Source organism: Vulpes vulpes, chromosome 2, assembly GCF_048418805.1.
Source record: "Vulpes vulpes isolate BD-2025 chromosome 2, VulVul3, whole genome shotgun sequence".
NCBI classification, from domain to species: domain Eukaryota; kingdom Metazoa; phylum Chordata; class Mammalia; order Carnivora; family Canidae; genus Vulpes; species Vulpes vulpes.
Genome location: NC_132781.1, coordinates 130,638,365 through 130,654,380, shown reverse-complemented (window position 1 = coordinate 130,654,380; position 16,016 = coordinate 130,638,365). Strand labels below are relative to the sequence as shown.

Genomic DNA, 16,016 nt, shown 5'->3' with positions numbered 1-16,016 from the left:
GAAAGAAAGGACTAGAAAGGAGAGGAGGAAAAAAAAAATCACAGTTTACTCTGCTTTCTGCATAATCCCCACTTGAACAGAGATGTACACAGAATGTGTGTATGTGTGTGTGTGATGGTGCGCCCCCAAACCTCTCCTTTGCTACTGACTTTAATGTATTTACAATCTCAAACGTCTTTCTAATGGAGAGAAGAAAGGATTTAGGAATTCTGTGCAGGCAATTAATTGCAGGCTACTTGGTAAGGTTGTGTTCTTTGGATTCTTTGTTTTGTCGATATTTTTATTCATGAATATTGATATCTTCTTTATAATGAGTGAATTTGTCCTATGTGCATTTTTCATCTAGTTTTTTAGATGACTCTTGATATTTTCCTGCTTTTGTGAAGGCAAATATTAAAATTTACCATTGTGTAAGCTTACTGGAGTGTTTTGCCTGAGAAGAGGCAATTCTAAGCTATGATGGGGGAGGGGGTTGTCTGTGATGCACACCTGGCTTCTTTTAGGTGGCAGTAGGTTCTCTTCACTACCTGCACATTTTGATGAAATGAACCTTAATTATGATAAAGGAAATAGCTGTATCAAAAATAATGAACTTGTTAGTTGAGAAATTGACCATGATTTTTATACAGTTTCTCCATAGAAAAGCAGAGGTCATACCAGAAATGGAAAACCAAACACATAAACAAAACAGAAATAAGACTTCTAGGAAAGAAGCATCAAGAAGTAGAGGGAGTAAAAATTTAATCTAGCAACACAGCTAACCTGTGGAATATATTAATATCATAGATGAAATGAAAATAGGTGACAAAGGAAAATACATATCCCACCCAGAGAAATGTCCAGCCTCAGAATTTAATTTCAAATAGTTAGATCTCTTACTGGGGAAGTGTTCTTATTTCCTCCAAGTTTTAACTAAATGGCATTTCTATGTTTAGTTAGATATAATGCTCTTAAGAGGGGTAAGAAAAACAATGAATTATTCAATCTAAAAAAAGAAATTGTGGAAAAATGACTTTTCTCTGGGTAAGGTATTGTTGAAAAAATTTGTCAGAGGTAAGTAGTGAGTGAAAGACTTAGCTAAATGCTGGAAGATGCTCTGAAGAAGAGGGATGGCTTGAGACCAGGAAAGCTGCTTGAGTTCATAAAGAATCAGGCCAGAGTAGGGTGCTACAGCAGGAAAGCTGGCTCCGGTTCATAAAGAGTCAGGCCCAAAATTTTGGTATCCCAAGTCCCTTTGGTTGAGATACTTTTAAAAAAATTATTAGTTCCTAAATTGCACCCATTAAGCCTCAGCTCAGTTGCTTGATTTCCAACTAAGTGAAGCAACCTAGAGTTCATCTGAAGGTTATCTGAACTATTTAGGCATGTTGAGATGTAAGGAAGGCAGGAAATCTCATGAAAACAGGCTTTCTTTGGAAATTTCTGGCACTTCCTTTTCTGGTGCTGTTTGGGGAAACTCCAAGAGCATAATTCTCTGCCGATATTTTATCTTGGTTTATCATGTCTCAGTCAGATCAGAAAGGCATAAAAAAAAAAAACAATGGGAATGAAAAATAAAAAATTATAATACCAATTCTTAGTAACTCAGAAGGAAAGACTATCTCTGTGGACTAAAAGCATTTAGCAAGGAGGTTGGAAAGGGTACCTTGCATCCTCCATGTTGGTTCAATGATCCCCAAGACTTCTGTAATAGCCACAGGCATCTTTTAAAAAATATCACTCTACCCGTGCTTTCATAGCTTGGACTAAGCACTACGCACAATTAAAAAAATAGTCCAAACTGTCCTGATGTATATTCATTTTTGCTACCTAAACTGCTGCTACTACCACCATACTCAAATCCTCTGCTCCTCCTACATTAGATGATCAGCCATTTAAATACATGCCTTTATGTGTTCACCTCAGAATGTTGGTGACTATGCCAGTTCTCATTCTTCTGATATAGATAGTATAATATCTACTGACCTAAACTTGTTTAATTTGTACATTCTGTTGGCAAAACTGAATGAGAGGTATTTCTTGACTTCGAATGATTTGCATTCTAGTTGAAAAAATAAATTCTATTGGAAGGTGTCTGTTTTAAGTAAGGTGATCATGTTGCTCTACAACATACTCTCCAAATCTCTGTGGATTGAAGTGATTACTTCTGTTTCTGCTTCTCATGGGTAGGTGTGCTACCCTGGGGTGTTTCAGGGACTTGGGATCCTACCACCTTGTAGTTCCACTGTTTGTGACGTGATTTTTAAGGATACCAGGCTCAGTGGAATTGGGAAACAACATGGAAGATGGAATGTGTGAGCTTTTATGAGGCAAGCCTAGAAGGACACATAGCACTTATACTAATGTTCCTTGGTTAGAAGTCTGTTCAGGGGACACATCTAACTGCAAAGGAGGATGGGAAACCTATCTGAGCTCTGCTCCCAGGAATAAAGTCAAACACATTGGGTGAATAGCTAGCCCAACTCAATCACAGGAAATTAGGGCTATCTGGCTTACCCTTTATACCATAGTTGAGTTCATATAACATTTATGTTGACCATCCCTTTAACATCTCTGCACAATTTCTGGATGAGTATCATACAGAGAAATTCTATTTTTTTTGCAAGTCTATTGATTGGGAAGTCCTTGCTAACACATGGTTGAAGACTCCTTCCCTGTAATCATTATGCTTGGGTTCAGGATCTGTTTTGAAAACCCCACAGCAAAAAATAACAACAACGACAAAAACAAAACCCGCAGCTGAATTTCCTCTCTTCCTTAATGTAGCCCTTAAGGTAAGAGGCATGGAGTAACCTACTAGAGAACCAAGACCCTGTTCAATTCCTCATATACCCATTAATCAACATTTTAAGTGTTAACACATTTTTTTCTTAAACAAATTCTTCTCTTAACATCCTAAATTATTTCACCTTTATGTGCTGTATTTACAGGTTGATCATGGTTATTCTTATCCAAAATTCATTTGGATTTCCGTGGCCCACTTTAAGAGTAGCATACTGAGTTCACACAATACTTCAGGTGCTGTGTGACTTGTGCAGAGAATATATAAGCAGAAGCCAGATTACTTGAGTTTAAATTCTGACTTCCATTTACTAGTTGCATGATTTTTTTGAACAAGTTACTTGTCATACACCTCCTAATACTCCCTATTACCCGATATCCTGGGAATAGCAATAGTATTTGTTTGGTGGTATGGTTTAATTTAAGTACAGTCATGTGTAGATTATACATGTATTGTACAGGGATAGATGTTGAATGTCATTGTAAGCAAATTTTCCTTATTATGCAGTATGTGTTCACTACTCCGGCCTTGGTCTGCCCTGATCTTTAGGATCATGTGAGGATCATCCTGTCCGTTGTTTGTGAATGGATTGGGCTAAAGAGAATAGATGCAAAGAGACCAACGGTTCACAAGAATGATAAGTGTATGTCAGTTTCAGGACTATGGGAAAGGAGAAGGCAGAAAGGAGAGATTTCTCTGAGGTGAACCATAGGATTTGATGCCTCTTCTCTTCCTACTCCCATTCCATATGTCTTTCAACTCTCTTTGTTCCAGGGAACTTCCTCCTGTTCCCTCCAAATGGAAATAATCTACTGCTCCTTCAGAATCTGTAGCACATCTTACTTCTGCTATTCTTTCAGTGATTATTCATAATAATTACATCAATAGCTAATATTTACTGAACAGTGTTTTGTTTTGACTTTTTGTATTTTTGTTTTGTTTGGTTTTGTTTTTTGGTCTGGTACTGTATGTTAAACTAGAACCCTTTGTGTCTGCACTTTTTATCACTCTGTTTTATCATTTTTTTTTAAAAGAATGTAAATGATATTCTTTTTTTTAAATTTTTATTTATTTATGATAGTCACACAGAGAGAGAGAGAGAGGCAGAGACACAGGCAGAGGGAGAAGCAGGCTCCATGCACCGGGAGCCCGATGTGGGACTCGATACCGGGTCTCCAGGATCGCGCCCTGGGCCAAAGGCATGTTTTATCATTTTTACTTAATATCTAGTACCGTGCAGTCTAGTGATTATAGACAGGACTCTGCTTTCATCTGAGTAGGAGAAGCCCTCTGATGTCAGCAGGAACTCCAAGGTCATTATGATTGATCTCTGGTTAAGAAAACATCATTTCCAGTGTAAGTTTATTTCAGAGGAATCAAACAGGAAAATCTTTATGTTTTCCAGGTTTTCTTTTTAATTTACACTTTGAATGAAGAAAAGCATTCTAGAGGGTATATAAGTAAAGTTAGGGATTAGAGGTTCTTAGGGTAAGATGGTATCTAGGTAATATTCAAATGTCTTTTATAATTTCTGTGAATACATGTGTGTTTTTAATTACAACATTCAAAGGTAGAAGAAACAGTAACATCCTTAAGCAACAAAATAATTTCTTTCGGTATATTTTTGAAAGACCTCTTTCAGGAGACTTTTAGGAAATCTTGAAGATTTTTAGGGAGCCAGATAAGTGCTTTGGGCCGTATTTTTTTTATTTATTATAGATTTCTCTTTACCCGGCATTGGCATTAGATACAAAATGGCTCATGTTTAAAAGTAAACATTTGCTTTCTTGAGTCATAATTTCTTCAACAACTGTACTTGTTTTTATGGTTGTTAAGAGAGAAATATGCTATAAATTTTCTTCAAGTTACAGAAGAAGAGACCCTTTATGTATAAAGGAGAATATACAGCCATTTAGAGAGTTTGTAGCGCATGCACACTCACACAAGTAGGCTTTCAAAGTCACTATAATTGATTCTATTTGAGGACTCTCTCTTGTTCTAGTTCTCCCATATTTGCCCTATGCAACTTTAAGGTTATCTTTTGTGTCCCTTATGGTAAAGATACGCAGAGACAAGGTTTGCTGGTGTTCTCTGAGGAGCTGAGAACCCAGAGGTGAGCTGTGGGGTATACTGTGATACCAGGAGGTGGGAAGGAAGTTTCTGGGGAAATTATCTGGGGAGCACAACAGGAAGTACTGCAGGCACGTTGGGTGGGGCCAGTTGGCTGAGTGTCTAGCTGTGTCCCTGGTGAAATTGGCTGTGTGTCTTTAGCGGAAATCTTGGGGGCACTGCAAGTTAAGGGTATCTGTAGCTTGTAAAAGGCTGGTTAAACTTTCCTACAAACCAGAAGACCCCAGGAAGGCATTTCTCTTAAAGAACTTGTCAACTGACTTGAAATATTTAAGAAATCACAAAGAAAAAAAAATGTGGCAAATGGTTGCTGAGGAAATATGAAGAAAACACTGAAATGACCTGGGAATCTATTACATGTGTGCTTCCTGTAACCTTTAACATTTATATTAAAGAAAGAGAAAACACATGAATTATCTACACCAGCTGAAGCCATTGCTACTAATGGTAAAAATACATCTAAGCAAAAACAATTTTTTTTTTGTAAACTTGGCAGAAATTTGTTGAATGAGAAGAAAAGAAAAAATTGAGTCTCAGAGTTCATTAAAATTATTTTTAAATTATGGTTTTAATTTTCACAGTTCCTCTTTGTATACTTATCCTTATAAATAACAAGTTCCTGTGAGGTTAGGTAATTAAATGACCTCGGCAGTTTTTATGTTTTTCTTAGACAGGAAGCTACCAAAATTATTCTTCAAGTAGCAGTTTCAGGAAGAAGTTTTATTATGACCAGTGTAGCAAAATTATGTCATTGTTTTTTAATGGATTTGCTTTTGAAAAAAATCATGTTTTTAAAACTGTGATCACTTTAGTATAGTGAAACCATATCTTTCTAGCTCCACTGGCCACTTTATTTGACCTTAGTTACTCAACCTTTTTGAATTGTAGAGTTTCTATTCATAAGTCATCTGGTTGTAAAGGCATTTGATATTTACAAGTAAAAAATTGACTAATTAAATTTACAAAGTGATAACAAACTACAGTACATTTAAGATAAGTAATTAAAAACAAGTTCCAACCTGGTGTTGTGAGTGAGGTAGATGCCACATGGGTAAAAAGACGCACAGAAGTCTTTAATAATTCTGTGACTCATAAAAAAGGCTGCAGGGCCTTCAGAATGAAAGTATCAGTGGTATTCACTCTAGGACACAATCTAGAAGCTATGATTTTAGGTGGGAAATATGAAAATCTATAATAATTCTAATAAAAATTTTTCTTATTTTTAAAATGAGATCTTCAGTTGATATGAGAAAAATCATCTGATTTCATTTTGGAATAAAAATTTTACGTTCATAATAACATAGCTTATAATTTTAGATTTATCATAACATAGCCATTAATGATTTAGCTTCAGCTGTGTGTCAGGTAATTTTTGACCTTTCAAAACAAACAAATATTGAATTTAAGTATTGTTAGCTGTATTTTCCATATGCAGATGCTGGAGCCCACAAAAATTGTTGTATTACCAAGATCATGCAGCTCTGTAGCCATGAAGTGAGTGAGTTAAAACTTGAACTGAGGTCTGCCTAACTCTCTTATCCTGTGCTCTTTCCGCAGTACCTCCCTTTGGGCTAAGAGTCACATTCACATTTATGACTCTACCTTCAATGTATATTGAAGCGAAAACAGTGAATGTTCAGTGATTTTACAGAATGTTGGTTAACAGAAGGGCAGGGGCAGTATTCATTCTTGGTGTGGAATCTCAGTTTATTTGTTTACACATGTGGCTTGTAGGAATGTAGACATCCTTTTTGTGATGAAAGTGTATGTATATCTAGGAGAAATATCAGTGTTTGGTGAAGGAGGGCTTCAGAGTCAACAGAGCTTTCTGATTCAGAGTAGTTAAAAATTTTTTTTTTAATAAGACTGGCATAAAAACAAAACCAATCAGAATAATTTTATTTTCAGTGATTCAGAGGAAAAGACAGGAAAGGCTTGGGCTCTAAAGAGAAAGATCAAGTCAAAAATCTATTACTGTTTAGTTCCAGAAGAGCCAGCTGGAAATGATGGTCTGCAGGCTCGAGTCACTAGGCAACAGAGCAGCAAACTGCTTGGTAACCAGAGCTGGCCTGACTCACAGGCTGGCTGCAAACTACCGGATAGCCGGATAGGAGGACCAAAGCCCATCTTACCTCAAAACAATCTCCTTCTATTCATCTGCCAGCCTTCATGCCAGATCCCTCCATTATGGAATAGTCTCCTTGACTTAACAAGATAACTGATTTTAGAATGGAACTATCTCTGGGGCCAGAAATAAATGCTGTTGAAATTTCCTCTTTCAAGTGATGTTTCTGAGATTTGGGTCTTCTTTGGGTCAGGCTATCATTTGAAAGTGTAAGGTTTAATGAGAGAAAAGAAGTGAAAACATTGGGATTAGTGGCTTGACTTTGGGTTTTCATGAACCAGTGTGTACAGGGCCAAATTGCTTGACTTCATTTGGTGATACCTGCCCTTGAACTCTGAGAGCACAATGTGTTGCCATTTATTTGGCACTTTATATCTTATGCTGTCTTCTATTTCATGTGGGTGATTTGCCTGTATAGCTGAACTATTCCTAAAATGTTGCAATCTCTGTATCCATCTGAAGCACTAAGTGCCACCTGTATAATACACATTTACTAAATATTTGTTGTTTAATTGAGAAACGTATTTTCCATTACTATGCCTTTTGTGCTAAGCAGCTGGGGAGATCCATACTCTTCCAGCCTAAAAGTCCTGGTAATGTAGTATTTGACTGCCATAGTGGAAATAAACTTCAAACTGAATGATTAACCATTTATATGGACTTTGTCACTGTGACTTTGTATGTGCCTCTTTGGGTTTGTGTGTGTGTGTGTATTTTGGGTTTGCATACCCAAATACTAGCTAGACTGGTAAAATTTGACCTAAGTATATATGTATGAATCAGTATGTGGTAGTGTCACAGATCTGTCAAATGTATGCATTTTAATAATATTTAGTTTATACTTTGAAAGTAAATTATGCCTATTGTATTTCTGGAAATAAACTTATATGAATATATTTATAATTCTTAGGGAATTACTGAATAACTAGCTTGTTAAGCTCTAATGACTAATCCTTATCTCTTAGAATTCATAGTAGTTAAATTATACACTGAGACCTAAGCTTATAAAGGAGATGTCAAGATTTTGAGGAGAAATTTGGGGAAAAAAAAAACAAAACACCTTTTATAGTTCTTTTTTTAGGATGACAATTTGGAGAAACTTTGTTCTGGCAGAAACTAAGCACCACTTCTCCAAAGTTAGATCTACAGAAGAACTAAAATTGAATAATAGAAAACCTTTTTGAATATAGTTAGCATAAAAATGTTATTTTAATGTAAATATTTTGTCTGTAGTTCAATCTATATTTATTTTTACATTGTGGAATTTCAAACCAACCAATTTCCTTTCCATTACCCTTATGAGATAGCCCTATGACCAAATTAGCTATTATTAACATAAAGTGGTTTTTCCTCTGTATATTATTATTAATAGAGTATGGTTTTATTTTTCATTTTCTTTTAGGGCTGATTTCACATTTATGCTCATATATGATGAGTGTGTACTATTGGTCTTTGGAAGTAAGCAGCTTTCTGATTAATAAGGATACTTGGGTTATCATTATCTACTTGTTTACCTTCTTTAGGTTTATAGCATTTGTTTTCTTTGCTTTATTCTGTGCAGTGTCATTCTTTTTTATGACCCTTTATTGAGTGAGTGCCAAATAGGACAGAATATGATTTATGGGTAGTAATAACTAAACCGTATATGAATTGGAGGCTGATGACGCACAAGGAGGAATGCTGTGGCTCTCCTCTGAAGTCCTTTAATAAAGCCCTCTTATTAATAACAAAAGCAGCATCACTAATACTGTGATCATTCCTGTATTACTTTCCCAGTTTAAGGTCCTTCTGTGAATCATTTGCACTGTTTTGTGCAATTTTTTTTAGTGGATTTACATTTTTATTTAAAGGTCTGTATGTTAAAAAAAAAAAGAAAGCTTTATAGCATTACTGTAAGTTGGAAGCCTGTGTCACTTATCATGCATAGAACATAATTGAAAAACAAATACAATTAAGAAAGACTCCAGTTTAGCTAGATCCTATGACCTGCTAAAGGTTCTAAGCCTGAGGTCTGCTCTCTGTTTAAAATGGCGGTTAGCAAGTAATATGGAGATGTGAAAGACCAGTTAAGTCTTTCTTCCTAAGATAGTAAGAATGACAGAAAGAGGTTTGGAAAGGAAATAACCTTCTCATTATTTAATTCAACATTTAAAAATTCACGAAACCATATAACCTATTCCTAAAACTATCTTAGTGCAGCATCAGACCTTATAATACACCATCTCAGAGATGCCTGAACCGCTGACACTTCCACTGTTGAAAGAAGGACATCAGTTCTTACAGACTCTTGAGATCTGAATCCCTTAGTTGAAAGTAAATACACAGAATTCGGACTGTGTGATTCCAATTCCTAAGCAGAAAAGAGAGAGATTGATTTCCTGTTTTACCACCACCCTTTACTTACTACCTACCTGGTAGCTATACAGATGTAAAGAAGCATAGAACTGTTCCATGGAAAATACATACCTGCTAATGGCAACCCTTAAGCCAAAGAATGCAAACATGAGCATTTTAAAAGAGTGTAGGATCTCCGTGAGAATAAGTGAAAGCTGAGGTAAGTGAGGAGTCTGATTTTTCTGTACCTCTATAATCTTCTGGAGAACTTATTTAATTCTAGACTATAGCTCCCTTATAGGACCAGCTTTGTGATTTGCAAAGTGTAAAGTGAAAACAATTGTTCAAAAGACTATTAGGAATTTCCTGACAGCAAGAGCTCATAGAACCACTGATCATCTTTGACTTCTGCTTTGCCCTTTCTCTTCCAGGCCTATAGATGATTTCATTAGACATTTCTTGTTTTTCTGTTTTTTCCCCCCCTGATATTGCTACCTGCTTTAGCATTAGACTTATGTATGCACTAGTTCAAAACATCCTTTTTGCCACCAGTCCTTTCCACCTGAGGATGTGCTACTTATGTTGTCTTTTTTTTTAAATTTTTTTTTATTATTTATCTATGTAGTCATACAGAGAGAGAGAGAGAGAGAGAGAGAGAGAGAGAGGCAGAGACATAGGCAGAGGGAGAAGCAGGCTCCACGCACCGGGAGCCCGACGTGGGATTCGATCCCGGTCTCCAGGATCGCGCCCTGGGCCAAAGGCAGGCGCCAAACCGCTGCGCCACCCAGGGATCCCTACTTATGTTGTCTTATTAATTGTCCCAAAGTTCTACTTTTGCTTCCCATTATCTATTGTGGGGTTAAGCCAGTGTTTTTCTGTAAAATGCCAGAGAGTAAATGTCTCACACGTTATGGGCCACAGTCTCTATGGCATCTACTTAAGTGTGCCAATATAAGTGCAAGAGCAGCACAAGACATAAAATGGGCATGAGAATGTTCAATAAAACTAGTTACAAAAAAATGATAGGCTGGATTTGGCCCACCAGCCAAAGCTTGCCAATCCCTGGTCTGCAAGATAAAATTCATACTCCTCTATTTGACATTTAAGTTATCAGTTCCAAACCTGTCTCCTCAAACCTGATCTGATATTGTTTCCTATGTATACTTCATAGCATTTATTCTGGAGCTGACTTGAGCAGAGTTTCTCAACCTTGACACTGCTGACAGCTGGGTCCAAATAATGCTTTGTTATAGGCGCTGTCCCATGTATTATAAAATGTTAGGAACATCCCTGCCCACCATCCATTAGATGCTGATAATCCCACCCTGTTATGAAAATCTGAAATGTTTCCAAACATTGTCAAATATTCTCCAGGATGGAAGAGGTGCAAATTGTGCCTACTTAACCACTGATCTACAGGGTAAGCTTTATGAAGGAAGGAATAAATTCCACCTCATTCACTGTGTCCCTAGCATCTAGCACAGTCTTGTGATACAGAAGGAGGTCCAGAAATTTACTCCTTGGTCCAACTTTACTTCTCACTTACTGTGAGCTCTTAGAAATATCATTTACACATCACAGGTTACCATTAAGTTCCTCTGTAAAATGGGACTATTACTGATTCACATATGCTTCATAGAATTATTTAAAAGTTCAAATGATACACTTAATGAAAAGATCTTTGTAAAGAATTAAGTGCTAACCAGGCATCATGTAAAAATAGTTGTTGGTGGGACACTGAGGGTAATCTGAACCTGTTGAAATCTAGAAGTTTAATCACCTCATATACTGTGTTTACCCCATGCAAATCATTGTGTGGGATGCTATTAGGGCATTGTCTTTGCTCTCAAGATATATTATTGAATAGAGCATAGAATGTGATTACTCAAGTAACTCGTAAAGCAGCAGCCATAATTACAAAGAGTGAAAAGAGTTTTGTTTAGGAGGTAGAGATTGTTTCTGGAAGTGGGACTCCCTTAAGGAGTGGGACTCCCTTAAGATTTGAGAGGGAGTATGGGATGGTGTGGTCACAAAGAAAGGCCTGAGCATTTTGTTAGATTATCTTATTTAATATTCACTGCAATTGAATTAGGCGTTGTTTTATTTGTTTGCCTTTTTTTCTTCCAATTTTTTATTTAAATTCTACTTAGTTAACATATAGTGTAATATTGGTTTCAGGAGTAGAATTTACTGATTCAATACTTACATACAACACCTAGTGCTTCTCATAAGAAGTGCCCACCTTCATACCCATCACCCATCTAGGCCATCCCCTCTTCTTCCCCCCATCAGCAACACTCAATTTGTTCTCTATCACTAAGAGTCTCTTCTTTTTTTATGGGTTCCCTCCCTCTCTCTCTCCTTTTCTCCTTCTCACACATTCATCTAATTGTCATATTTTTAAAAGAGAAAACTGGGACATAGAAAAGAATTTGATGTGAACATAAACATGGAAGATTTCAGTAGGGAGGGAAATGGAGTGAAATATGAAAGAGGAGGAAGTGCCAGGAGGTGAATCCTTTTCACCAAAGGAACAAGTGAATCTGTATGGGGACTTCATGGGGTTCAGGTGAGTTTCAGTCCAGCTCAGAGTATCTATAGGGAAGGTGGACAGTAAAGGTAGGCTGGAATAAGTTTTGAACATCAGCTAACACACATACTCTCCCTCTCTCCCTAATACACACACACATCCACACACACACATCAATGATTTATCTGCTTAAATGAAGCATGGTCAATTTTATCTTTCTTAACAGCTTCACTCCAAATAAAAGGAAGTGACATTTTGAGTTATTACCCCATGCTAAGCTTGCTAAGCCTCAAGTGTGTGTACTGAACACTCTCAGAATGTTTGATGCAGTACAATTTGACCAATTTACACTATCTTTCAGTTAGCTAATATCGTTCTCCTTCTAAGATAATCCTCCTGAAATAGACTACACAATTGTATTTCCATTCAAATCAGATGTATCCATTTCACTATGGCACTTATGTTCTGATGCATAGAAAAGAGACACTCTATATGTGAGGAGTGTGCACCTGCCTTTTCATTAAATTGCAGGAGAATATAAGACTTAGAACACATCTAGCAGTTCTCATGATCTCTACACAGAAAACCATCTTGGTCTGAAGGCAATTTCTCTGTTTCCAGACTGGCTTACCAGGGTAAGAGCCAGGAGCTAAATATCCTCCTATCCTTTCATCCATTCAAAAAATAATCTTTGGGTGTCTACTCTGTACCTGTCAGTCTTCTAGGGATGTAACATGAACAAAAAAAGATAGAGTTCTGCCCCTGTGGAGCAGTATTCTAATGGATGGGAAGACAACATACAAATAAATATTTCAGTGGGTCAGAAAATGACAAGTACGGTAAAGAAGAATAAAGCAGGATAAGGAGGAGAGAATTTTATGTAAGCTTTTGGAGGAGGATTCTCCATACAGTGACATTTGAACAGAAATTCATGGAAGGTGATGATACAATTATCCAGGGGAAGTGCATTTCAAGCAGAAGAAATGAGAAGTGCAAAGGCCCGGAGGGAGGATGTGACCAGTGTGTTGGGAAAGGGGGAATATTGTAGAGAATGAGGTCAGAGACATAGGAGACCAGAACATGCAGTGTTTTGAGGCTGATTTGGGAATGTGTGTGTGTGTGTGTGGGGGTGGTTCTTGGTGATACATCAAAAGAAAAGAGGATTAACAATCGGAGTGTCTGCTTAAGGAGGACAGAGTTAAGTTTTGGAAGAATGGTGTAGGTTCTTCTATAGATAATATAGATGGTGGGGAGAGGTAAAGATAGGGCAGCCAGTTAAGACACTATTATAGTAATCCAGGTGAGCTATAAGAGTGGTGCAGAGTAAATAGTAAAAGGAGAGGTAGTAAAAAAAAAATGGTCACAATACTTTCTGGAAATAGGGGAGAAGAGCAAGAAGACATTTCTCCTTTAGGGGCCCTGGGACAGAAATGAGTGAGGGAAGCTAGCCACCACTCAGCGGCCTGAAGTAAAGTAGCATTCTCAATGCACAGCCAGTAGTGTTAGCACAAGAAAGTGTAGGAAGCAGAAAAGAGGTTGAAAGTACAGGTGATTATACTGATGACAGAGTAGGAGCACTAGAAGTTACAGTGGAGAGTGTGGAGGTTTGGGGGAGGGCTGGGATTTAAGGCAGATAAAAGGATTTACAGAGCCATCTGAGGATGAAAGGCTAGTGATGAGCAATATCCTGACAGTCTCAGAGTCCTTTTGGTGATGATTCTGAGTCAAAGATAAGGATCTCACCAAAGGCTGTGGAGTTAGAAAAGCACAACTCATCAGCTGGGATGACCATTCTTTTGGGTCTGTTTTTAAAACTCAGGTTCTCTAAATCACCTATAGTACATTTATAGAAATGGCAGGAGAGGCAGTAGGAACTGGGCTGGCCAGGTCCACTGGCCAGTCTTCACTCCAACTTTTTGTCTAGTTCGTCCCACCTCTTACCATACACTTATGCTCTAGGGATGAGAGGTGTGAAAAAAGATACAGAAAGGCAAGTAGGGAATTGCTAGTATTCAGATGTATGGCCCTGGAGCATGTTTATTATCATGAAATTGCCATTTTGTTCATGCATTGGATAAAAAAAATCCTGTTTTTCAGCATGATGTTAGAACTAGATATTGAAGAAGCAAAATAATTTCTGAAAAAATATGTGTACTTGCCCCAACGGTTCATAAATGCCATTATAATGATACTGCTTTTATTAAACAGGTTTTCTGTGTAGACAATAAAATATTTCTAAAAGAAAGCAGGGCCATGCCACATTGTAACATTTATACAGGGCTGGTTTCGTGATCCTATTTGTAAACAGAACGAATATGAAATGGATAGAACATAACTTTCTCTTTGGAGTCTGAATTGTTGGCTTGTGTTGCTTGCTTGCAAATTTATGTTATGTGAGCTAGCTGGCAGTTATTAAGAAACACCATCTTTTGTGTCTTAAGAGTGTGCCCTGCAAAGCAACATGTACAAACTTTTTTTTTCTTGGCCTAAGGGAAAGGGCGAGCCCTGGCACCTTTTAACCTGTGAGGATTATGTAGCTCTTGCTGTGATTGATTTGTTGGCTTCTCTTCAAGAAATGCTCCTGGTATGTGTTTTATGTTCTGACAGAGCCATGGCTTTGCTGATCCGCACGTCACCCTCATGAAGATGTGGGCATGCTTTTGTGCATTTGCTCTTGTAGCCTGGGAAGCATATTTCAACACACCATCCAGAATTGGCTAGAACATGCCTGTCACTCCCAGCTGACTCTGATGACGCTCTTGCCAACGTAGATTTACATCAACACAATTCCTAACTGGAAAAAGCTCATTAGGAATACACAGGGTGGCCCATTTAAAAGAGGCATAGTATCAGTTTGAAGAGGACAGAAGACTGTATTTTAAGGGAAGCCTTTTAAGAAATGCACTGTCAATTGACACCTCAGAGCACAGAATTATAATCAGTGTAACTCAAGACTTCCTGCCCCGAAATTGTATATTACTCACTCTTAAGGAGTTGGTTATCCTGAAGAAAATCCCCACATTCTGGACTTTCCTTCTCAGTGTGCTACAAATATAGACATTTCTAGCCTCTTCCCTTCCTATATACATAATCCTAACTCTGTATTCATTAAAGAAGGTATGATCTGCTAGAGCTGATGACATGCAATATGATGTAACAGCATTGCTTTTGCCTGCTCAAAGTTCAGTTTGACAATTCAATGGATAAATAGATTTTTCTATTAGGTATGAAAACTTTTTGGCATTTGTCCATCTTGCTTGACTCATCCTCAGTATCCTTGTGAATGTTTGGGATAGGCCTATTACTCAGATGCGTGGGTCTATAGACAGGAAACCAGGCACTCAGAAATAAAACCTGTTACCATAGCTAATCAGAAAAAAATATATAAAACTGTCTTCGTTGTACAAAATAATATTCAGTATCAGTGGCACATGACCTGTGATTACTGTTATTATGACCCTGTGCTACTCACCCTTCATTTTCATCATCCTAGTGTATTCTAAGTCATTACAGTAATGGATATAACTGAATGGGTTTGCAATTTTTACCCCTTTTCTCATGACAACCTACAGGATTTTCAATGACACATGCTTTGATCTGCCTGCTTTTAAATCTCTTAAGCAGGGCAGCTCTAGACAGCTTCTTCTCAGGAGATTTTATAGTCCTCATAGACCTCATCATAAACTCTATATTTACAGTTGTTTAGACATATCAAAGTCAATCTTTACACCAGAGGCCCCCTGGGAAGTTAAGGTTATCAGTTTCTTGTTATAGTGACGGGGTCACTGTCATGCCTAGCAATAATAAAGGTTGTGCAAAGTGATCAAAAGTTGTGGGTGACAGTGTAGCAGTTTTAAAAGAAATGTTACACCATAATATTTCTGCTGCTGTATTTTGTCTAGAATTAATGATTGTTGTAATTAACTCCAAAGTGTTCTATGCTGTTTGTGTATAGTATGGAGGGAAAGAAAATACATAGAAATATGGAAATAAGATCTTTGTCCTGTGAATTAACACATGAAATCTATACTTATCAGAGTCAAGATGCAGCATTTTAAAGAGATGATTTTATAGGCCTATCAGATGGTAGGATTGGTCAGAATTTGGGTAGTCAT

The 16,016-nt window shown here is 37.3% G+C and overlaps 1 protein-coding gene across 26 annotated transcripts in view; it reads left to right on the top strand.

Annotated features, from left to right (window-relative positions):
- Positions 1–16,016, top strand: part of PDE4D (phosphodiesterase 4D) — a 1,410,178-nt gene that overhangs the window by 705,712 nt on the left and 688,450 nt on the right. The window lies entirely within an intron of this gene.